This window comes from Aedes albopictus, chromosome 3 (genome assembly GCF_035046485.1).
Source record: "Aedes albopictus strain Foshan chromosome 3, AalbF5, whole genome shotgun sequence".
In the NCBI taxonomy this organism is placed as follows: domain Eukaryota; kingdom Metazoa; phylum Arthropoda; class Insecta; order Diptera; family Culicidae; genus Aedes; species Aedes albopictus.
Genome location: NC_085138.1, coordinates 166,066,894 through 166,091,828, shown reverse-complemented (window position 1 = coordinate 166,091,828; position 24,935 = coordinate 166,066,894).

Genomic DNA, 24,935 nt, shown 5'->3' with positions numbered 1-24,935 from the left:
CAATTAGTTGGCAATTTGGCCGATAGAGGCGCTATGTAGAAGTGGTTGCTTATGTTCACTCGCCAGTAGAAGCACTCATAAGTTATCGCTTGCGAGATCTCAAGATCTACTTGATTTGGAACAATGCTGTCTTCGGCAAAGTTGTTCAGTAGGTCAAGAACAATTTGGTGGTTAACCAATTAGTTTGTGATTTCGCCGCTAGGTGGTGCTAGTTGTCAAGTAAAGTTTCAAACTTCTCTAGCTCGCGATCCAGATCAGATAGAAAAGTGCCGTCTTCGTCAAAGTTTTTCAGGAAGTAAAAACCTATCTGGTGATTCAATATTTAGTTAGTGATTTCGCCGCTAGGTGGCGCTAGTTGTCATGTAAAGTCTAAAACTCCGCTATCTCGGGATTCAAAGCAGATCGAAAAGTTTCATCTTCGGAAAAGTGCTTTTGAAAGTCAAGAGCTATCTGGTGATTCAACATTTAGTTGGTGATTTCGCTGTTAGGTGGTGATTTTACCTCTAGCTCGCGATCCAGCGCAGATAGAAAAGTGTCGTAGAAGAGGGTCGTCTTTGGCAAAGTTCTTCAGGAAGTCAAGAGCAATCTGGTGATTCAACAATTAGTTGCATGAAGGGCTTGCATTTTTAAGAAAAATGAAATCTTTTGTCGTTTAAATTCGCTCTTCTCTCAAGTGCGCTAAGCAACGAAGCACAGACAAACAAACATAACTTTTGGAGGAAATTCATCAAATACTTTTGCCCGGTATATTTTTCATGAGCACACAGCCACCTGTTCGAAGAACCGCTCGAGATACTGTCGATTGCATGATTCAGCAACGTGTACACTGGCAAACGTCAAAACGATCGAACACTAGCGCCTCTGTTGGAAGGATAGTGGAAATTAAATGAAATTTGAATTTATCTTTAAATGCACGTGCCAAGCCATGTTTAAGAGTGTTACGTCTGTTTGTCTGTGGACGGAGTCTATGTTGTCGCACAGTAACACACAAATATGAATTTCAATATATGTACAAAAAAGTTTGCATCTGGAATCAAACATCGGACCTCTGAATTGTCAATCCTTCCCAAGTAACGCACTTGTCACATAAAAGTTACAGCAGCAGGTTTTTGTTCCACTCTTATGTGACAAGCGTGTTACTTGGGATTACTATTAAGCAGCAGAACTATTGCGGTGCAACAATAGCATACGCGCTGAAACACTAATAAACTCTACTTCCTGGTGGCGTTTCCTTGGCCGGACACCGCTCGTTTACAAGGAACAAAAAGGATGACAAAAACGTTGGTTGGCGACTATTTATCATTGAGGTGCATCCTCGGATTCATCGTGGAACCCTTTACCGGCAATGAAAAAGCTAGTCGTCAATGTTGTTCTATCGGGATGATGTGATTTTTTTCTTTGCGCGGCGGTGAAGAGAACGGCGATTGTCAACCCTGGTCTGGATCCAAGATAGAGATGTTCAAAATTCTATTAGCCAACTACCTCCTAATTGTTGAATCACCAGGTTGTTCTATAGTCTATACTTTCTGAAGAAAATTGCCAAACATTACACTTTTCTATCTGCTATGGATTCCAAGCAGCCTAGCATCACCTAGCAGCTAAATCTCCAATTTATTGTTTTATCACCAGAATGCTCTTGGCTTCCTGTTGAACTTTGCCGAAGACAGTACTATTCTATCTGCTATAGATCCTGAGATAGTGTTTTAAAACTTTACATGACAATTAGCGCCACATAACGGCAAATTCACAAACTATATTTTTAATAAGAAGATGACTCTTGACTTCCTGAAGAACTTTGCCGAAGACGACACTTTTCTATCTGCTCTGAACCGCGAGCTAAAGAAGTTTGAAACTTTACTTGACAACTAGCACCACCTAGAGGCGAAATCACAAACTTATAGTTGAATCACTAGATAGCTCTTGACTTCTGGAAGAACTTTGTCGAAGACGACCCTCTTCTATCTGCTCTGGATCGCGAGTTAGAGAAGTTTGAAATGTTACTTGACAAAGAGCGCCACCTAGCGGCGAAATCACCAACTTAATGTTGAATCCCAAATTGTTCTTGACTTCCTGGAGAACTTTGGCGTAGACGACCTTCTTCTATCTGCTATGGATCCCGAAATAAAGAAGTTTGAAACTTTACTTGATAACATTAACAATTAGTATGTGATTTCGCTGCTAGGTGGCGCTAGTTGTACCTGATAAAAATGAGATAGTTAGGATTGTAAATATTCTTGCGATATTGCTTTATAAAAACTTGGTATCTTCGGCAAAGTTATTGGCATGGTCAAGAGCTGTCCAGTGATGAACTAAATCATTGGCAAATCCATCGCTGGGCGGCGCTAGTGCGCATACAAACTGCATGCCAAAGTATTAACGTATATGCGTGTATCTCAATAACGTGATAATTTAACTGTGTGGTGTCTTCGACAAAGTTGTTGGCTGGGCCACGGGCTATCCAGTGACGAACCAAGTAAGTAGGAATTCAACCGATAGGCGGCGCTAGTGTGCATACAAACTGGATGCAACAGTACAAACTTATATGTGGGATACACCCAATAACGTGATAATTGAGGTAGGTGGTGTCTTCGACAAATTTGTTGGCTGGACCACGGGCTATCCAGTGACGAACGCAATACAGTCTAGACTCCTACTACACGGTTAGTTCGGGGGTGCAGTAGGAATCCGTGTTGTAGGAATCCCAGAGCTTATGGGATTTCGCCTAATTGGGGGTGTGAACGAATATATCAGGAGTATTACAAGATAGCACCATACTTTCTTTGGCAAAGTTGTAGTACTAGAATAGATCTACCACACAATGTGAACTAACATCCAATTAGTTGGCAATTTGGCCGATAGAGGCGCTATGTAGAAGTGGTTGCTTATGTTCACTCGCCAGTAGAAGCACTCATAAGTTATCGCTTGCGAGATCTCAAGATCTACTTGATTTGGAACAATGCTGTCTTCGGCAAAGTTGTTCAGTAGGTCAAGAACAATTTGGTGGTTAACCAATTAGTTTGTGATTTCGCCGCTAGGTGGTGCTAGTTGTCAAGTAAAGTTTCAAACTTCTCTAGCTCGCGATCCAGATCAGATAGAAAAGTGCCGTCTTCGTCAGAGTTTTTCAGGAAGTAAAAACCTATCTGGTGATTCAATATTTAGTTAGTGATTTCGCCGCTAGGTGCCACTAGTTGTTTAGTAAAATTTCAAACTTCTTTAGCTCGCGATCCAGAGCAAATAGAAAAGTATCGTCTTCGGCTAAGTTCTTCAGGAAGTCAAGAGCTATCTAATGACTTAACATTTAGATTGTAATTTCACCGCTAGGTGACGCTAGTTGTCAAGTAAAGTTTCAAGCTTCTCTAGCTCGCGATCCAGATCAGCTAGAAAAGTGCCGTTTTCGTCAGAGTTTTTCGGGAGGTAAAAACCTATCTGGTGATTCAGTATTTAGTTGGTGATTTCGTTGCTAGGTGGCGCTAGTTGTTAGGTAAAATTTTAAACTTCTTTAGTTCGCGATCCAGAGCAGATAGAAGAGAGTCGTCTTCGGCAAAGTTCTTCAGGAAGTCAAGAACAATCTTGTGATGTAACAATTAGTTGGCGATTTCGCCACTAGGTGGCACTAGTTGCCAAGTAAAGTTTCAAACTCCGCTATCTCGGGATCCAAAGCAGATCGAAAAGTATCGTCTTCGGCAAAGTTCTTCAGGAAGTCAAGAGCTATCTAATGACTTAACATTTAGTTTGTAATTTCGTCGCTAGGTGACGCTAGTTGTCAAGTAAAGTTTCAAACTTCTATAGCTCGCGATTTAGATCAGATAGAAAAGTGCCGCCTTCGTCAGAGTTTTTCAGGAAGTAAAAACCTATCTGGTGATTCAACATTTAGTTGGTGATATCACCGCTAGGTGGTGTTAGTTTCCAAGTAAAATTCCAAACTTCTCTAGCTCGCGATCCAGAGCAGATAGAAAAATGTAGTCTTTAGCAAAGCTTTTAGTAATTCAAAACCTCAGTGTTGATGGTTTCGCCGCTAGGTGACGCCAGTTTCTAAGTAAAATTTTAACCCGTATCGGCCTGAGTCAGCGCATATGAACTAAAAATGTCGCCGCTCAGCGAATACCTAACGGATTTGAATATTTTTTTGACAGTACACTCGTACATATGTCTAGTTTGTAAAAGTGGACAGAGAACGTCGGAATGGTCCCTATGGCCGGAGTTATTCCGGTGGGTCACTGGGTCAGATTCATATAAAAAGGGCTGTTTTTCGGTACACAGAGTGTTTTCCATTATGATTCGCTATTAAACTCACTCTATTTTCACTAAAACTTATACCTCTGTAACCCAACATTGTTTCCACACAGTTTTTGACCGTTTAGGAACTACCGGATGTGGCCACCGGACATAATCTCCGGAGGAACCTGCCACATACTGTATACTGGGGTACACAACCATAACCCATTTTTTGCAGCTCTATGTATTGACTTTAGCGCTATAGTGTCTTAGAAGTTTTTGTTTTATATACTAAACTCTTTATTTTGGGATTTTCACTTTTGTGATTAATCCACCTAAAAGTGCGACAGAAATTCACTTTTTTCAAAATCGAAGATAGAGTGTTGGAGTCTTCTGCAAAGTTGCAGAAAAATGTATTGTTGGAAAGTTTGCCGAACAAACTATTACCTTATTTGCTTAATTATAAGAGATATGTGTCGTTTTTTGTGAACGACCCCTCAAAATAGTTTTTTCGTTATATCTTTTTCTGGGAATTTTTGGTAATTTTCGTGTGTTCTAGAAAGATGTTCTTTGTTATGAAATACACCTTCTTTTGCTTTTTAATCATTGGAATAATGCTCCAGGTGGAACAGAGCCTGCATCTCAACTTGGAGAAAACGTAAATAGTCCTTGGAGAAATTCCTGGTGGAATCATGGAACGGATATTATAGAAATACCTGGAATGATAATATGTCTCCTCCAGAATTTATTGAAGAATTCCCCTTGCAATAACAATCACTATCGTAGGCAGCCTTTTCTTTTTTTCATTAATTTTTTTTGATAAATAATAAGAAAAGCGGGATGAAGGAGAGGGCAAGTCCCTTGTCTTGTGTATTTACAACTGAGATTCCTACAAAAGCGCTGCTGTGAATCCTCCAGATATTTCTTTAAAATTTCTTGCTGTGATTCCTTCAGGGATTTCCACTAGTATTTCAAGCGAAATTCCTAAAGAGAGAAATCTGGAAAAATCATTGGAAATATCTATAGAAATCCTTGGAGAAATCACAGAATGGATTTGTATATGATAACGTGGACATACTTCTGGAACAATCTCAGAAAGAATTTCAGCATTTCAGCAGGAATTCCTTGGGCCGTTATCCAAAGATTTCTTCATTTTCCCACGAGTTCCTCTTGACATTTTCGGCGGATTTCTCCAAGAGTTCCATCAGGAATTCCTCTAGAAAATCTTCTAGGATACCTACCGTGATTTCTGCATTGATCCATTGTGTGTTGTTCTCAAAGTTCTGTGCCAAAGTTATCCTGAATCGGATACAGGAGAAAATAGACGCGGCTCTCCGGCGGCAGCAAGAGCGTTCCGTGCCGGAAGATCCGGCTCCGTATTATACTGGAGCAGGCTAACGAATTCCAAGAGTCCCTCTTTTTGGTGTTCATTGAGTACAAAAAAGCTTTCGATCGTCTGAGCCACGAAAATCTGTGGAGCACCCTGAGCCGCAAAGGAGTTTCGAATAAAATCGTCAACCTCATGGAAGCGCAGTACGAGGCTTTTACATGCAGAGTCCTGCATAACGGAGCTTTGTCGGACCCCATCCGGGTAGTTTGTACTATCACTGCTGCTGTTTCTCATCGTAATCGACAAGATCATGGTGGGGGCGATTGACCGTGTACCATATCGTAGGCTAGTTTGGCAGTCCATTGCAATGACGCATACTAGACCAACGACGCTCCAACATGCAGAATAAGCTCGACGACCAGACCGACCGCTCCTCTACGGTGGGTCTACCATCAACGTCAGCAAGACCAAATCGTTGGCTATCAATACGGATCAAGACGGCTAGGTCTGCTTTTCCGAATCTACGAAATATATGGAGATCCAATCAAATCAGTCAACGCTTCAAAAATCGAATTTTCAATTCCAACGTGAAATCTATGTTGTTGTACGCCAGCGAAACGTGGTGCGTGTCAGCAGAGGCCATACAAAAGCTACAGATTTCCATCAACCGATGTCTGCGGTTAATAATTCTGGCCTGGTGTCCTTATAACTGGATTTCGAGTACTGAGCTCCATCGACGATGTCATTGGAACCCGATATTAACAAAAATTCGAGAACGTAAATGGAGGAATTCGACCACACACCACGAAAGAACGGAGACGAAATCTGCAAGCAAGCGCTGGATTGGAATCCGGCAGGACATCGCAGCAGAGACAGACCCAGGGGCCCGTGGCGACGAAGCCTCAACAAGGAAGTCAAAGAAGGTGAACCTGACCTGGGTCCGGGTCCAGGCTGAAGCCAGCAGCAGGCCAGGATGGAGATCTTTTTCGTTGGCCCTATGTACCCCCAGAGGTGGTCAGGATACATGAGTGAGTGAGTGATTCCTGCAGAAGTTCCTTCTGTGATTGCTACAGGGATGTTTCCTCCAAAAATTTACCATGGACATTACTCAAGAATGCGTGCTGAGTTTCCGCCAAGTTTACTTCGTATGATTCATATAGGAATTTCTTTCGAAATTATCAAATAATTTTTTCACAAACTCACTCAGGGTTTTTTGCCGAATTCCTCTAGTGATGTTTCTCTGAATTTCTCTTCGTATTCTGGAGATCCACTTCAAATTTCTTTGAGAATTCCTGTTGAAAGTGGTCCTGAAATGGTACTGTGGTTTTTCCAGGCTTTCGTGGTGGAAATCCTACAAGAAGTGTTGCTGGAATTCTAGCAAAACGAGTTGTTATCTAACCCGACGTTTCGACACTTTGGATGGTGTCTTCTTCAGGGGAAAGAAACGTATTTCGTTTTTTGTTTGCTGTGATTTTGTCTAATTTTAACTGTCGCACACTTGCACAGTTGCACAGAATACAGTCGATTCTCCCCCATCTACATTCTCCTTAAGAATACTTGGAGAAATCCTGGAAGAAGTTCATGAATGAATCCGTGCAGGAATTTCTAAGGTTATTCCGAGATAAATTATTGGAGTAATCCTTGGGAAAATCCCTTAAAGGATGACCGGAGCAATTTGCGGAGAAATCCTAGGAGAAATTTATGGAGAATCTCCAGAAATTTCCAGGAGAACCCATAAGACATTTCTAGAGGAATTCCAAGAGGATTTCTCAAAAGATTTAGGAAGCCTGCTGGGGTGTCTCTGAAAACTCTTCCTGGGATTCCTCAAGGGAATATCTTGTAATTCTTCCAGAAATTTCTGCTATGAATTTTTCAGAGAATTTGTGAAAGATAACTCTAGGAATTTCATATTGTATCATAGTCATTACTGCTGAGATTCCTTCAGGAATACCAACTGTTTTTTCGAATTCTTGAGAAATTTCATGCATTTTCAGCATCTACAATTGTTACTGTTGAGAATCTTCCAGGAATTTCTTGATGATTTCCTGCAGGTGGGAAACTCAGAAAAAACCCTGGAGGATTCGAGTCTGAAATTGATAGAAGAATCCCAGCAGTAGTTCCCAAAATAATCGGTAGAGGATTCCTAGTAGGAGTACTTAGTTTCTAAAGAAATCCATACTGGTATCGCTGGAGGAATCCCAGCAAGATTTTTTAGTGAAAATGCCAGAAGAGTTTTTGGATGTATCCTTGCAAAAGTTGCAGGAGCAATCTGAATAATAAATTATAAAGGAATCATTGGAACTACTGGCGGAATTTATGAAGGAATTTCGAGAGCAATTTATGAAAGTATCTATAGAGAAATCACTGGAAGAACCATTGCAGGATTTTGTTTAGAAAAATCCGTGGAGGAATTCATGAAAAAAATACTTGGAGTAATCACTTGACAAATCACAGGAAGAATTCCTGAAGGAACGTCAAGTGGGCTCCCTGGAAGAATCCTAGATGGTATCAGCAATCCCAGTAGCAATTGCTAGAGGAACCCAATAGGCATTCCGGAGACAATCCAAGAGAAATTTATGAAAACATTATCGTGGAATTATTCAACAAATATCTGATAGGATTATTTTAAATATTCTTGTTTGTGCTTCAAAGGTATCTGCAATAGTTCCTTTACGTATCCTTACAAGGATTCCTCCAGAGATTTATCTAAGGGGTCCTATAAAAAATCCTCTTGCTATGTCTCCAGAGATTTCTTCAAGAATTCCTTCAGGACTATGTCTTAGAATAGCAACAGATATTACTACTAGAACTTCTCCAGAAATTACTGCTGGGGTTCCTCAAGCATTTTCAGCTGAAAGAACTCCAGGATGATCTGTAGCGAGAGATACCTGCGTAATCCCAGCAAAAGTTCCTGACGGTTTCTACCAGAAATTTATAAATAAATCCCAGCAATATTCCTGATATAATATTAGTAAGAATTTCTAAAAGAATGTCAAGGTGATTTCCAATAGGAATGACTGGAAACATTCTAAGAACATTTTTGTAGTAATCCTATTTATCAAAAAGAATTAATGAAAAAAAAAGAAAAGGCTGCCTACGCTAGTGGTTGTTATTGCAAGGGGAACTTCTTCAATAAATTCTGGAGGAGACCTATTATCATTCCAGGTATTTCTATAATATTCGTTCCATGATTTCACCAGGAATTTCTCCAAGGACTATTTACGTTTTCTCCAAGTTGAGATGCAGGCTCTGTTCCACCTGGAGCGTTATTCCAATGATTAAAAAGCAAAAGAAGGTGTATTTCATAACAAAGAACATCTTTCTAGAACACACGAAAATTACCAAAAATCCCCAGAAAAAGATATAACGAAAAAACTATTTTGAGGGGTCGTTCACAAAAAACGACACATATCTCTTATAATTAAGCAAATAAGGTAATAGTTTGTTCGGCAAACTTTCCAACAATACATTTTTCTGCAACTTTGCAGAAGACTCCAACACTCTATCTTCGATTTTGAAAAAAGTGAATTTCTGTCGCACTTTTAGGTGGATTAATCACAAAAGTGAAAATCCCAAAATAAAGAGTTTAGTATATAAAACAAAAACTTCTAAGACACTATAGCGCTAAAGTCAATACATAGAGCTGCAAAAAATGGGTTATGGTTGTGTACCCCAGTATACAGTATGTGGCAGGTTCCTCCGGAGATTATGTCCGGTGGCCACATCCGGTAGTTCCTAAACGGTCTGTCGTGGCACAGTTCTCCCACAAATCTCGTAAATCTCGTTTCAACATTTCTCGGACTTTATCATAAAACAATATAACTTTCCGTCATAAATTAAACACTTTCTCAGCGTGACACAAAAAACCCGAAACCTCCATCCAAATTCTTTGCCTACCAAAACATGCAGTCAGTAACGAAACCTTTTCCTTGTTTCCATAACCTTCTTAAAGTGCTTCCATATGCGCGCAATAAATTACACGCATATGCAAGACTCGAGTAGTTTACCAAACAACTCTTGCGCGTCGTTCTGCCATTCTTGTTTAACCTACCTACTTCCTATTTTCTGCTGTACTCAAAACTTAGTTCTTAAGTGTCAAGTAAAATAAAATTCATTCCTATTCGTAACTCCACACCGAGTAGTCGCGTTGTGAAGATATATCTCTGTATCCGAAGTCCGACATGCCTCATGGCTGACCGTGACGAGAGATAAGTGATTAAAGTGCGCCTTCGTATAAAATCCATGCGACAGAAGTGCAAAAGTCGTCCAAAAATAATAACCGTCAAAGTGCAGCTTAAGCTATGGGAAACGAATCGTCAACCCCGAAACCGGTGACTCACGAGCAGATCGTGAGTATCATCAACGCCAGCAACGTAAAAGAAAAAGTGCATAGTGAAAAAACCGCCAAATCGGTAGAATTAATCGCATACATTCTACTAACGGTGATATGTGTAGCCACCTTGTTCCTAGTGTATCGACTCATCGTCAAGTACGAGCGAATCAAAAATCAAAGGGTCGTTGATCGGGCAATAAGCCTAAATAACGTCACCACATCTACGGCACCAGCGCATTAATCGAAGAACAAGAACAGACAGTGGACAAAAGTACGCGAACATTTAGACGCTAAACATAGAGGGAGTCAAATTAGTGAAGAGTGAAGAAGAACGATTTAAGTGAACTGACAACATAAGACGAAATGAGTGAAAAGATGAAGATCTGGCTAAGCGTAGCAATTTTGCTAACATCATTAATAGTGGGATACCTTCTGTGGGTATTCCTAAAGGAAGAATTTAGTGACATTCACATCTTACGATGTTGAACATTTACACAACCAGAACCCGAACATAGTGCAATGCGTGTGTGTCAAACCGCTCGAGAAGCATCGGAAAGGTAGCATTGACCAAGAGCAGACTTATGCCGATGTCAGCTGAAACCGCCGCTCTTCCAGAACCAGCACATGCAGCGAAACAACAGGTGGCGATGGACACTGGCAGTAAACGATAAGTAGAACAAATCTTTATAAATCTCCTAATGTTATGCCGAAAAGGGTCATTATCGAAAAAGTAGGAATTCTACTAAAAATAGAACAGCATTTTAGAAAATCTATAAATCAAAATATTTCCAGTAATACTCTTGACGCACATTTTAATAAGGCTATCATTTTATTCGCTGAAATAGATGAGCTTCTTTTAAAAAACCAAGACGAAATTCCAGATAAAGAATTTTTTACTTTTACTAGACAATCAAGAAACGCAATAGAATATATTAAAGAAAGTGTCCGAGTTAGGAAAGTAACCAAAATTAATAATTTAAAACAAGTGGAAATGGCCACCGAAAATCCTTTTGATGCCAAGCTAGCTGCATCGGTCTTGATGCCATTCGACGGCGATGCCGAAAAACTTTCCGCTTTCATTGACGGTGTAAAATTTTTGAAAAAGGTGTATACCCAAGCACAACACGGAACGTTAAAGCTATTCCTTTTAACGAGAATTTCAGGTAAAGCCCGAGATGCATTACCTAACAATATCCAAGAGACTACTATTGATGCGATGATTGATCTCATCAAATCTGCCTGTGAAAGTAAAACTACTGCAGAACAGATATTGGCAAAAATTAAATCAGTCAAACGCGGATTGTCAAAACAACAATATTGTCAAGAAGTGGAAATTCTTTGCAATAAGCTTACCAATATTTACGTGAGAGAGAATGTTCCTCACGCGACCGCTAAAAAGTTAGCCACCAAAGCAGGTTTGGAAACTTTGATTAACAGTACATCTAACGAGACAGAAAAAATAATACTGCAAGCAGGAACATTTTCGACAATCGAAGAGGCAATCCAGAAAGTAAATGAGCTACCGGATAGTGTCGAGTCCAGTAACAGCATGAATCGTGTATTCCACGTAAATTCAAAAAGAATCATGCAAAAACGACAAACTCAGAACCGAGGGAACTATAATGTTGCTCCTCGTGGTTCCCATCAAAGTAATCAGCGTTACGGATCATACCCGATACGTTTTAATAACAATCAAAGTAGACCGTTCCCAAATAACAACAACTACCGTTACCGAACAGACAACCGTGGTCATGCACGCGGTTATCCGCGACAATTTAACAGAATATATTTTGCTGACAATCAATCGAGCTCACCAATGCAAAACGTTTTTCCCAATCCGCCCCCGGGCGTGCAAAGCCAAGGTCAGCATTTCGCAAACGCTAATACAGTACAACCACCGAATATGACTCAACCAAATCAACCTTTTTTTGGAACAGTAGGGCAGTATACACAATCAATGTAGCTGCCTCCAATTTCATTAATGTGCCAATTAGCGTATCTAATAAAAACTGTTCGTTCCTGGTAGATTCAGGAGCAGACATTTCATTATTGAAAACACGATGTATCTCACGTCCAATATCAATTAATCAAAATAATACTTGCGTTTTACGCGGAATAACACCCGGTGAAGCTACTTGCAGAGGAACAATCAATTGTTTTTCTTATATACAAAATACAGCTGTGAATAGCCTGTTTCATCTGATAGAAGACGATTTCCCGATACCAACTGACGGTATACTGGGAAGAGATTTCCTTACTACATACCGATGTGAAATAAATTACGATACGTGGATTTTAGCAGCATACGTAAATAACATCCGACTTGAAATCCCAATTTGCAATAATCTAAATGGGTCTGCGTGGATACCAGCTAGATCTGAAGTATTTAGATTGATAAACAATTTTAATGTTCATGGAGATGTCATAATTAATTCCGCTGAGCTTGCACCAGGCGTGTTTTGTGCCAACGCCATTGTGAATAGTTCCGCACCTTATGCTAAAATTATAAACACTAATGAATATCCTGTGCAACTTGCAAATTTTAATTTAAAAACTTCCAATCTTAACGACTTTTACATAGCTAAAATTGACTGTAATAATACAGATAGAATCGAAAAATTGAATGCAGAACTAAATTTTAACGATATACCTGCATCCGCCAAACAATCTTTACAACAATTATGTCACGAATACAATGATATATTTAGTTTAAAGGATGATTTATTAACGTGTAACAATTTTTATCAACAAAAAATTAGCCTAAAAGATAAATCACCGGTATACATTAAAAACTACCGGAATGCACAGTGTCACAAGGAAGAAATCTGTCGTCAAGTAGATAATTTAATTGCAAACGATATAATTGAACCTTCGGTGTCTAGTTACAACTCACCATTATTACTTGTTCCCAAGAAGTCAACTACTTCCGAAAAGAAATGGAGATTAGTAGTTGATTTTCGTCAATTGAACAAAAAATTGCTTGCGGATAAATTTCCTCTTCCAAGGATTGACGATATTCTCGATCAACTTGGCAGAGCCAAATATTTTTCGACGCTTGATCTCATGTCAGGTTTTCACCAGATTGAGATCGAGAAAAATTCCAGAGAGTTCACCGCGTTCTCGTTGCAGGAACGTGGACATTTTCAGTATAAAAGATTGCCGTTTGGACTAAATATAAGCCCAAACAGTTTCCAACGAATGATGTCAATAGCACTCAGTGGCTTGAGTCCCGAGTGTGCATTCTTGTACATTGACGATGTTATTGTCGTAGGTTGTTCAATTGAACACCATCTGAAAAACTTGAGGAATGTTTTCGAATGTTTCAGGCAAAGAAACCTGAAACTGAACCCTTCAAAATGTAATTTTTTCAAAGCAGAAGTTACATTTCTAGGTCATAAAATCACTGATAAAGGTATCTTGCCTGATAATTCAAAATTTGATGTAATAAAAAATTACCCACAACCTCAAAACGCAGACCAAGTTCGAAGTTTTGTAGCCATGTGTAATTATTACAGGAGATTTATTCCTGGTTTTGCAAATATTTGTTGTCCTTTGAACAAATTATTAAGAAAAAATACAGTTTTTGTGTGGTCAGAACAATGCAAGTCCGCCTTTGAAACATTAAAGACTATGCTACTTTCACCACAAATATTACAGTATCCAGATTATCAAAAACCATTTATATTGACTACAGACGCATCAGATTTCGCTTGCGGGGCAGTTTTGTCCCAAATGCATGGAAGCAATGATCTACCTGTTTCTTTCGCCAGTCGCGCGTTTACAAAAGGCGAAGCAAATAAGCACATCATTGAGAAAGAATTAGCCGCTATTCACTGGGCTATCATGCATTATCAACCCTACTTATTAGGTCGTAAATTTTTGGTGCGTACTGATCACCGACCGTTAGTTTACCTCTTTGGAATGAAGAACCCTTCTTCAAAGTTGACGCGAATGAGGATTGATCTCGAAGAATTCGACTTTGAAGTAGAGTTCGTCCCAGGTAAAAGTAACGTTGTGGCTGATGCATTGTCTAGAATTAATATTACATCAGATAAATTAAAGTCAATTAACATTTTACAAGTACAGACCAGGTCAATGCTACGCAAACCTTGTTTAGTCAACAATAACATACAAAGCAGAGTACCGGAGCCTGATCAACTCCACGTGTATGAAGCAGTTAGCAATGAACAAATACATAAACAAAAAAAATTGCAATTTTCATTACATCAAAATAAAAATAAATCAACTATGGCAATTCTTCTCGAAAAAAATTTCAAAACGAGTCTAACTCTAGCGTTAGGTCTCACAATTAACAATGTTAACTTGCCAGAAATATTTAAGCTGATTGAAAAGGGTACCCTACAATTAATGAAACAAAATAAAATCGAAAATGAGTGTATTGCTATTTCGACTAGCGATACCATATTTAATTATATAAGTATCAATGATTTCAAAACAATAGGAAATCAAGTTTTGAAAAATATTAAAATTATCATTTATCATCCTCCTAGAAAAATAAACAACCCAAACGAAATTCAAGCTATTTTACAACATTACCATAGTACACCAATCGGAGGTCATGTTGGTATTAACCGATTGTACAAAAAATTGAAAAATTTATATATTTGGTCAAATATGAAATATTTAGTTACTAAATATGTCAAATCCTGCGAAATTTGTAAAAGGAACAAACATTTTTCGTCGGTTCAAAGTAAAATGATAAAAACTTCAACTCCATGCAAATCATTCGACATAGTTGCAATAGATACGATTGGACCATTCACAATGAGTAGCAAAGGAAACAGATACGCAGTTACTATACAATGCGATCTGAGTAAATACGTCATAGCTATACCTGTTCCGGATAAATCAGCTGACACGATTGCCAGAGCAGTAGTGGAAGGATGTATTTTGATATACGGACCAATGAAAGCAATTCGAACAGATCAAGGTACAGAGTACAAAGGTATCTTTGAATCAGTTTGTAAACTGCTCAATATCGATCGCATTCTAGCAACAGCATATCACCCACAAACTTTGGGAGCGTTGGAAAGGAATCACAGATGTTTAAACGAATATCTGAGAATCTTTGTCAACGATCTTAAAGATAATTGGGATGAATGGTTATCTTTTTACTGTTTTAGTTATAATACTACTCCCAACTCGGAACACAATTACAGCCCTTTTGAAATAGTATTTGGAAAGCCCGTAAATACATTTGATCAGATAAATCTAGACCAAATCACTCCTATTTATAACCACGACTCATACGTAAATGAAATAAGATATAAACTACAGTTTATACACAATGAAATCCTAAGAAAAATCGAGAATGTCAAACTATCAAGAACAGAAGAAGCAAATAAAGATGTAACACCAACAAAATTGAGCATTGGAGATAAAGTGTATTTAAAATTGGAAAATAGAAGAAAATTAGATATTGTACAAGATGGTCCCTATATAATAATAGATCTAGATGAATCAAATGCTACTATAAAACATCAAACAACTGCTAATATTTTGAAAGTCCATCGAACAAGATTAATTAAGCAAAAATCCTGAAAAATCAAGAATAACAGAATGCTAAAACGACCGCATAAAGCCTATAATTTGTCTCAAAATTTAGAATGGTTACACCATTCTTCCTAAGGAGGGAGGTGTCGTGGCACAGTTCTCCCACAAATCTCGTAAATCTCGTTTCAACATTTCTCGGACTTTATCATAAAACAATATAACTTTCCGTCATAAATTAAACACTTTCTCAGCGTGACACAAAAAACCCGAAACCTCCATCCAAATTCTTTGCCTACCAAAACATGCAGTCAGTAACGAAACCTTTTCCTTGTTTCCATAACCTTCTTAAAGTGCTTCCATATGCGCGCAATAAATTACACGCATATGCAAGACTCGAGTAGTTTACCAAACAACTCTAGCGCGTCGTTCTGCCATTCTTGTTTAACCTACCTACTTCCTATTTTCTGCTGTACTCAAAACTTAGTTCTTAAGTGTCAAGTAAAATAAAATTCATTCCTATTCGTAACTCCACACCGAGTAGTCGCGTTGTGAAGATATATCTCTGTATCCGAAGTCCGACATGCCTCAGGTCAAAAACTGTGTGGAAACAATGTTTGGTTGCAGAGGCATAAGTTTTAATGAAAATATAGTGAGTTTAATAGCGATTCATAATGGAAAACACTCTGTGTACCGAAAAACAGCCCTTTTTATATGAATCTGACCCAGTGACCCACCGGAATAACTCCGGCCATAGGGACCATTCCGACGTTCTCTGTCCACTTTTACAAACTAGACATATGTACGAGTGTACTGTCAAAAAATTATTCAAATCCGTTGTGTATTCGCTGAACGGCGACATTTTTAGTTCATATGCGCTGACTCAGGCCGATACGGGTTAAACTTCTCTAGCTCGCGATCCAGAGCAGATAGAAAAGTGTCGTCTTTGGCAAAGTTCTTCAGGAAGTCAAGAGCTATCTAATTAATTAACATTTAGTCTGTGATTTCACCGCTAGGTGGCGCTCTTTGTCAAGAAAAAAATTAAAACTTCTCTGACTCGCTATTCAGAGCAGATAGAAAAGTGTCGTGTTCTGCAAAGTTCTATAGGAAGTCAAGAGCTATTTAGTGAATTAACAATTAGTATGTGATTTCGCTGCTAGGTGGCGCTAGTTGTACCTGATAACATTAACTATCTCATTTTTATCAGGTACTTGCGTCTCCATCCAGCGACGGGTGGTGACGCCGCAGATGGCTGTTACCACCCTCTTTCACACGCAAAACGTGCAGTGATGCCAATTGAAGAAGTTAGAAATCATGCGAATAAAATTTCCATTGTTTCGAAATTTAATAACGCCCTTATCTTAAGTGCAACTAAAAAGTTGTCTTCTAACAAAATGTTCCCTAATATATGCACTAAATCTTCAGGGGGGAGCGGATTTTTAGAGTTGCTTTAAGGAGAAACTTCAAAGAATACCAATATGGCTGCCACAATGGCCGACTTAGACCCCTACTCACGTTTTCAAGAGCACAAATCTTAAAAATTCGTAGACAAATGCGCTCGATTTGGAAAAGCTGCCTCTTTTTGCAAGTGAGCAAAGCCAGGAAAATCAAGTGCGGCTTGATTCGATGCTTCGTTCGTCAGATTTGTGCCTCTAAAGTCTGTATGCAAAATTGCAATGGGATTTCTTGATGTTTCACCTTAATGTGCCTTTTTCTTCAAAAGTTTGAAAAGTTGGATTTCCCCATACTGAAAAATTAAAATTCCCATATAAAACTTCAAGTCGACTGCGGACTAGCTTACCGATTTTTTAGAATTTTTAAATTTTGCAGGGCTTCATTTGGGTCCATTTGCAACCATTTGTGACTATTCGGGATTGTGTATTCGCAATTTTGCAAAAATCGACACGGCCTAATGACCCAGTGTAGTGCTCTCATTAGTGCTTCTCCACCGTATTTTAGAAGTTTGCTTGGTAGTCGGTCTGCTCCAGCGGCTCTATTGTTTTTCAACCGGCTAACCCTCTCCTCAATCTCCTGGAGGTTTGGGGTTGGAAATCTTTCTTTCCTGCGCACGTACTTCTAGATCTGTTACCGCGCCACCTTCAGTGCTTGCAACATCGCCATTGTTATCGTTATGCTGCCGCCACCTCTCGACCACCTCACGCTCGCTCGTGAGAAAATTCCCGTAATTTTCTCGGCACATGTCGGCTTGTGGCACAAAGCCTCTGCGCGAGCGGTTCAGCTTCTCGTAGAACTTTCGTATGTCCTTAGCGCGGTACAGCTCTTCCATCGTTTCGCGATTTCGTTCTTCCTGCTGGCACTTCTTCTTCCAGAAGACTGAGTTCTGCTTGTTCCGCTCTTGCTCCGCTACTACACCTTCTCTTCCGTCCTCTTTTTGTGTCCTCTCTGCTTCTCGCCTTCCGGTGAGTTGGGCAGCCGTTCGGTGTCCGAACGTGGTTTTTGACGTGTCGCTGAACTCCAGAACACGTCTCCAAAATGGTCGCGCCTCTATTGTTTGATTAGAAGGCGGTTAACCGGCCAACGGCGGTCTATCCGGTCGAAGGAGTGGCGTTCTTGACGGTTGGGCCAAACTCCGAACTTTGGTTGGTACGCACAGCGTTAAGGTGTACTTTCGGCAACTTCCGGCCAGGTAAGTACTACATAGGCTATTTTAGCTATAGCACAGGTAAGCACTTGCTTTCAAACTTTAGCACAGTGGTCCTATTGAGGAGGTGATGGGGGTGGTCAGAATAAGTATTAGTCTACGATTACCTGGATGCTATTCCTTAATCGCTTCTTTCACTTCGCACTTCCACTCGACTTATGTGACAAATTCGCTTTCACAATATTACTTCCAGAATAATTATAAATCTTAGCTTTTGATTGGTGAGCTCACGTCTTGCTTTCTCAAAATTTGCAACGTAATTGCCTGGTTTAGCGATAGTTTCCGAGCCTTCGACCGTGCTGTAATTCGCCCACCATTTCCACCCCATCATGGCCCCCTTTAAACCACCCACAATGGCCGCCCAACATGTCCTTCGGCGATACGCCTGGTGGTGAGTAGCGGAACTAATTGCTGCGTTACCTTACAGTGGGTGTTGGGTAGTGTCCATAAGGACCTCCTTGGTTTGACATAACAATACTACGAAACACAAAATCACGAAAATCTCACAAACCTTGGACACTTCAACACACCACTGGTTACACAGTTTACAGCCAATCATAATTTGGCGAAACGACCATTTATCAATTGACTGACCTGACTACCGGGTCATGCCTCGGATCATGATAACCGGTGCAAAAGGTATGAGATCAAATAACCGGATACCGCTGTACAATTAGGAAACCAATTCCAGGAAAAATTCTATTCCGATAAATGGTTTTGCGGTAAATTGCATTCCGGGTAATGGTTTTCCGATTAAGGTTGTAGAACTAGGCTGAACACAAAACAATTGGGTCATATTTCGTATTTTCATATCAAGTTTTTTTGGTTCCATTTCGGATCCTGAATGACTGTGCAAAATTTGAGCGCGATCAGTTATGCATACTAGACCTGTTCACTTAGAAACTTTATTCTCCGATTCTCCGTGATACATCAAATTATCAATCCACATGCAGTGTAGTACAATGTGTCGCACGTCCAGAGTTGTACCACAACACTCACAAATTGGAGGAGCTTCTTTTGATAAAAGAAAACTATGCGTTAATCTCGTGTGGCCTATCCGTAGTCGGGTCAGCACTCGTTGATCGGTGGTATTGTCCCTGTCAATCCACCTGTTAGTGTCAAATTTAATTTCTATCAATTTTTCGTCCCGGTAGGTGAACCAGAGCCTTTCCCAGTACTGTCGTGTAGCTTGTTTTACCTCCTTGAAGGCATCTTCCGCTGGGATTGGAATGTCGTTTGTTGGATGATTTCTACCCTCATTTGCAAGTCGGTCTGCTTCGTTGTTGCCATTGATACCGGCGTGACCTGGGATCCAGCAGAAGTTAACTGGTTTCCCATTTACCATTGATTCTATATTCTGAATCCAAGGATGTTTCGATTTACCACCTTCCAAGGCCAGAAGACAACTTGCAGAGTCAGTGAAGATAACTACATTGCCTATGTGTGGTATCAGCAAGGCCTTTTTGATGGCATATGCCTCAGCAGAGAAAACGCTACACTGTTTTGGCAACTTGTGAGATTCTGATACGTTGACACCAAAAATACCCGCCCCTACTGTTTCGTTACATTTAGAGCCATCTGTGTAATAAATGGTAGAATGTTTGAACCGATTGGATATTAACTGCCGATTTAAAGGTGTATCAAATCTATTTTGTGTTTTTTAACCGTTTCCACAGAAATTTACTCATAAATCTAGAAAATTGCTCCGAAAAGGTGCCGAAAATACCGTTAGGATATAGTTACAACAATACTCTAAAACTTTGCCGGAGATACTATGGTGTTTAAATTGCGTATTTCGAAGTTATTCAATAATTTTAGTTGAAAAATCACAAAAAAAAAACATTATACTTTACGATTTTACATATAAATGTCATGTAATTTTACATTATTTTACGTGACTAAATTAATAAGCTATTTCTCCTTTCGTCCTTATTTCGTCCATACATCGTTTTTGTGTAGGAATTCGTTTTCATTGACTAATTGTCAAAAGTATGTCACGTTGATACAAAAAATCACATGGTGCAGATGATAAGGCTCGAGCCTGTGGATCAGAAGGTCCCAGGTTCAAGCTCAAAAACAAGATAAACTTTTTTTTTGTTTGAAGCAGTTAGGATGATGAATCTGCCATGACTTACACGCAATCTCCCAAATAATGATGATCGGGTCCTGCTATTTAAGCCCATTCCAGGACTAGGTAGAAATTTAGTTTACTTGTTGACAAGAAATCGTGTCGACGAGATCAGCTGGACGAAATATTGGACATCTGTTTGATACCGATTGATTTAGCTAAAACAATTCAATACGATGGAACTGCTTCTGGATGCAAAATTGTTCATGCAACTGTGGATATTACTTGCATCTATCTAGTCACAAGCAACACAGCTACACGATGAGGGGAAACTTTATTCTTACTATGCACTCTACGGTTTCGAAACAAGGCTATGATGCCAAATTGCAATGAGATGCAGAGCGTAGTTTCATTAACTTATAGCTGGATCGAGACGCAAAAAAATCCTATTCCAGGGCTCGAACCTTGAATCTTCGAATCGACAGTCTCATCACAGACAAACAGACGTAACACTCTGATAATTTCCATCGTACACCGATTTAACGGTCTTTTTCAAAATTTGATAGTTGGCCAACTGCCCAACCGTGGCGCTCGCATCGTTTTTGTTCGAGTTTGACGTTTGCTCACTACCGCCACCTAGTTGGGGGTCGGCCAAACAAAGTCCTTTTAGCATTGTTTCCGTGACTATGATTTGAATTGAATAATCTTCGAAGTGTTACGTCTGTTTGTCTGTGGTCTCATGCTCAACCATCTACACCAAATTGAAACTGATGCAGATGAGACAAAGAAATATAATGACGTTTTAATCATGGGTAACTTTGTTTTATTTTGTGCTGGCAACTCTGTGCGATTTTTAGTATCAACGTGGCAAACTTTTGATAATTAGTCAATGTAAATGAATTCCTACACTAAAATGCTGTATGGACGAAATGTTCGTAACACATAGGAGCAATAGCTAATTAAATTAGTCACGTAAACAATGTAAATTTACATGCCTTTTGCATGAAAAATCGTTCAAATATTGTATTTTTTCGTGATTTTTAACGAAAATTGTTGATTAACTTTGAAATAAGCAATTTAAACACTGTAGTGTATTTGGCAAAGTTGCAGAATTTTGTTCCAACTATATTTCAACGGTATTTTTAGTACCTTTTCGGTGCATTTTTCTGGATATTGGAGTACATTTTCGAGAAAATGCTCGAAAAGACACAAAATCGATTTGATACACCTCTAAACCTTTATCAATTTGGCTCATTTTTGGACTGAATACTTGTTTTTGCATGTGAATTGATAATTTGGTGTGACACGGGTAGGTCAAAAAAGTGAACAGGTCTAATGCATACACTTTCTTCTTCTTCTTTATGGCTCAACGTTCCCACTGGAACTTGGCCGGTCTCTCTTCAACTTAGTGTTCTTTGAGCACTTCCACAGTTATGAATTGAAGGGCTTCCATTGCCTGCCATTGCATGAATTTATATATTGTGAGGCAAGTACAATGAAACACTATGCACAGGGAGTCGAGGAAATTTCTCCGACCGGAACGGGAATCGAACCCGCCGTTTTCTGATTGGCGATCCATAGCCTTAATCACTAGGATAACTGGAGACCCATAGGGTAACCTGGGGTATTACGCACCCCCGGGGCAAAACGCCCTCACGCTATTTCACTATATCAGTGCAGTTCCGTCAGATGCAAGAAAACTAGACGTAAAAATAAGCCAAACTAGCCCAAGAATGACAAGAATATTCGAATGAAAAGCGTGGAAAACAATGATTTTCCACATTTGGAAAGATTGTCTAATTTGAAGCGCACGCAATTTAAGCGATTGTGCGCCGATTATATGGAATCAACCTATTAACTACCATCCGCCTCCTACACCTTCCATTTGCTGCCGTAAACAGTAAGATGGAGCCGCCTGGTATTTCACTAGAATTCAAAGCGGGAAATGCCAGAGGTCGTATTGCCCCACCTCAAGGTGCGTTTTGCCCCCAACAGTTTTTATGCACCCAAAAAGTAACACTTTTTTAAATTGTTAATTTTAAACCAACCAAAAGTTGGCGTCTCTTAGTTAAATAAGTAAACTAACTTTCAAAACGCAAGACACCCATAAAATCATCCTATTCGTAGTAATAGGGCCGTGTTTGCTTAGGGGGTGCATATTACCCCACCTTCCCCAACTGCATACGCTTTGCGCATCGCGAATGAAATTTGTATAGGGTTTTATATGGGAAAACTCACTTTTTTGAATTTTCCTAATAAAAGATTAAAATTAGTATGAAAGAATGTAACCGATAACGTAATGACAAGGCCCGTCCCGAGCAGAGGAGAATATCAAATTAATAACTACGAAATCACATAACCTGTTTTTATATCTTGTTTTGTTATTATTTAATTATGAAGACATAGATTTTCAATAACAAATTTTGTTGTAAAATAGGAATTGAAATACGTTCACTCAGGTTTATTTCAATAACATATTTTGTTGAACTACAAGTTTTGTTATTGTTATACTATTGATCAACTTATTATTAATAGCGTAAAAGTAACAAGTTTTGAAATCAAAGCAACAATTCGATAATAATTACCTGCCCTTTTGTTTTGTTCCATTTTTGTATACAGTTAGGACGGAAATTTCTGAACGAATCTTCTGAAAATTCCTTAAATAATATTCGGAAAAACACTTCGAAGTTCTGGAGAAACCCTTCAATACCCTGGACAAGTCTTCAAAAGAACTCCTGGCACAATTTTCTTAGAAATTCCAAAAGTAATTCTTCTGAGCTATTAGAATTGTTGGCAAAACTTTTTGAAAAACTCCTATAGAATTCTTCAGAAAAAACTCCTGGATAAATTCTCAAAGAAATTTTTAGAGACATTTTAAGATGAAATTCGGGACAAATAATCACGGGAAATTCTGAAGAAATCCTTGAAGGGATTCTGTTCATAATTCTGGAGGAATTTCTAGAGGAGTCTTTGAAAATCTGTGAACGATTTCGTGGAAGAACTCTCAAGGAAATTACTGAATTTTTTAAATATTCTTTTAAAATGATTAGTTCATTCTGATTCTGAATATGAATATAGTATTTTTCGATCATTTGAAGTATTGTTACTCATGTTATTGGTGGGTTTGTGAGACAAAGTAAATAACTTTATATAATAAGTATCATAATTTATTTAGTTACGTGGAGCGGACCTGGTGTGATGGTTAGAACACTTGACTATCACGCCGAGGACTTGGGATCGAATCCCACTCCCGACAAACTCGCAAATTTTGAGTTCTTCCTTCGGAAGGGAAGTAAAGCGTGGGTCCCGAGATGAACTAGCCCAGGGCTAAAAATCTCGTTAATACAGAAAAAAAATTTAGTTACGATTTTGATACCATAACAAATTTTGCTTTCCGATTATTATCAATAACATATTAATATCTAAACTTGTTATTGAAATATTTTCCAAATTCACTGTTATTTAGTTGTTATTGAATAATAACATGTTTTGTTTTCAAGAATATTTTTTTGTTATGATATTTATTATTTTGCCGCTTATGACAGACAAGTTTATAACATAATATGTTATGTTAATAACATAAAACACGGTGTGTCTGGTATAAGAAATTTATTACAAAAAAATAGGCATCGCTAATTTTTACGTTACGTGAAAGTTGACGCTACTAGCTTTCATTCAAGCCCAACATCGAAATATTCCATCGGGGGAACTTTTTCATACAAAAATTGGGTATGTTTGTTAAGTAGAAATAGGGATTAATTTGGAACCGTTCATTTTGTATGGGGAAAAACAGTATTCTGAAAAAGTTGTTCGAGATCCCTCGGTGGATTTTTTTGAGGGACCGTGCAAATGAAAGCTGGAAGTCTCTATTTTTGAATAGCGAAAAATTTGGCGATGCCCAATTTTTTGTTATAAACCTTTCCCATACACACGCCGTGAAAAATCATCGATTCTATTATTCAGTTATTTCACCCAAATAACACAGCTCCTTATGCTGTTGTTATTCCCTGCTCGGGGTAGCGCACTTGGTCACACATTAGCTTTATAAGCAGATGGTCATGGGTTCGATCCCAACCCCGGCACTTTTGTCAGTTGCTCTTTCCCCTTAAGAGCAGCTGACACTGACCGTCTTCTGAGCCCATGGCTCAAACGAACCCAGATACATTGACATAGGCGAACGGCAACTCATAATGGACCCCCAATCAGACTGGAAAAAGGAACAACCAACAACCACATTTCCTGGTGCTCATCATTCTATCATGATAGGGTAGAAAGCGAAAGCAGCGCAACGGCAACCAGTTCGATATAGAAGAATTAGAATAGAATACATTTAGGCGCTGTATTAAGTGTAAGTACAGCTCTAAGCGTATAACTTTTTTCACAAGCGGCGGATTACTTTGTGGTCTTCGAGAAAGTTTTTTGGTACATCCTAGGCTGTTGTAAAAAACACTGAAAATACATAAATGCATGAAACGAGCACTTCTTCTTGGCTTACGTGTTAACTAAAACAAAGCCTGATTCAGCTTCAGTGTTATATGAGTATGTACATACTTCCATAGTGCATTCTTAAGGGAGAGCTTCGTAACCGTTTGGTTACAGATTGCTATTTTACAATACAATAGAAAACAATAGAAGTACCACAGAAACGTTAGGGTCCTGTGCCGCTGTATCTGTGTAGATTCGCTACCAAAAATAAAACATGGAAGGAGTAATGAGCAGTTGGACGTACACGCACACGTCACAATAAAGGTTCTAAATAAATTAAACAAAAAACGTAAGTTCCGTGTTATAATTTTTGTATCGCAAACAGCCCTTG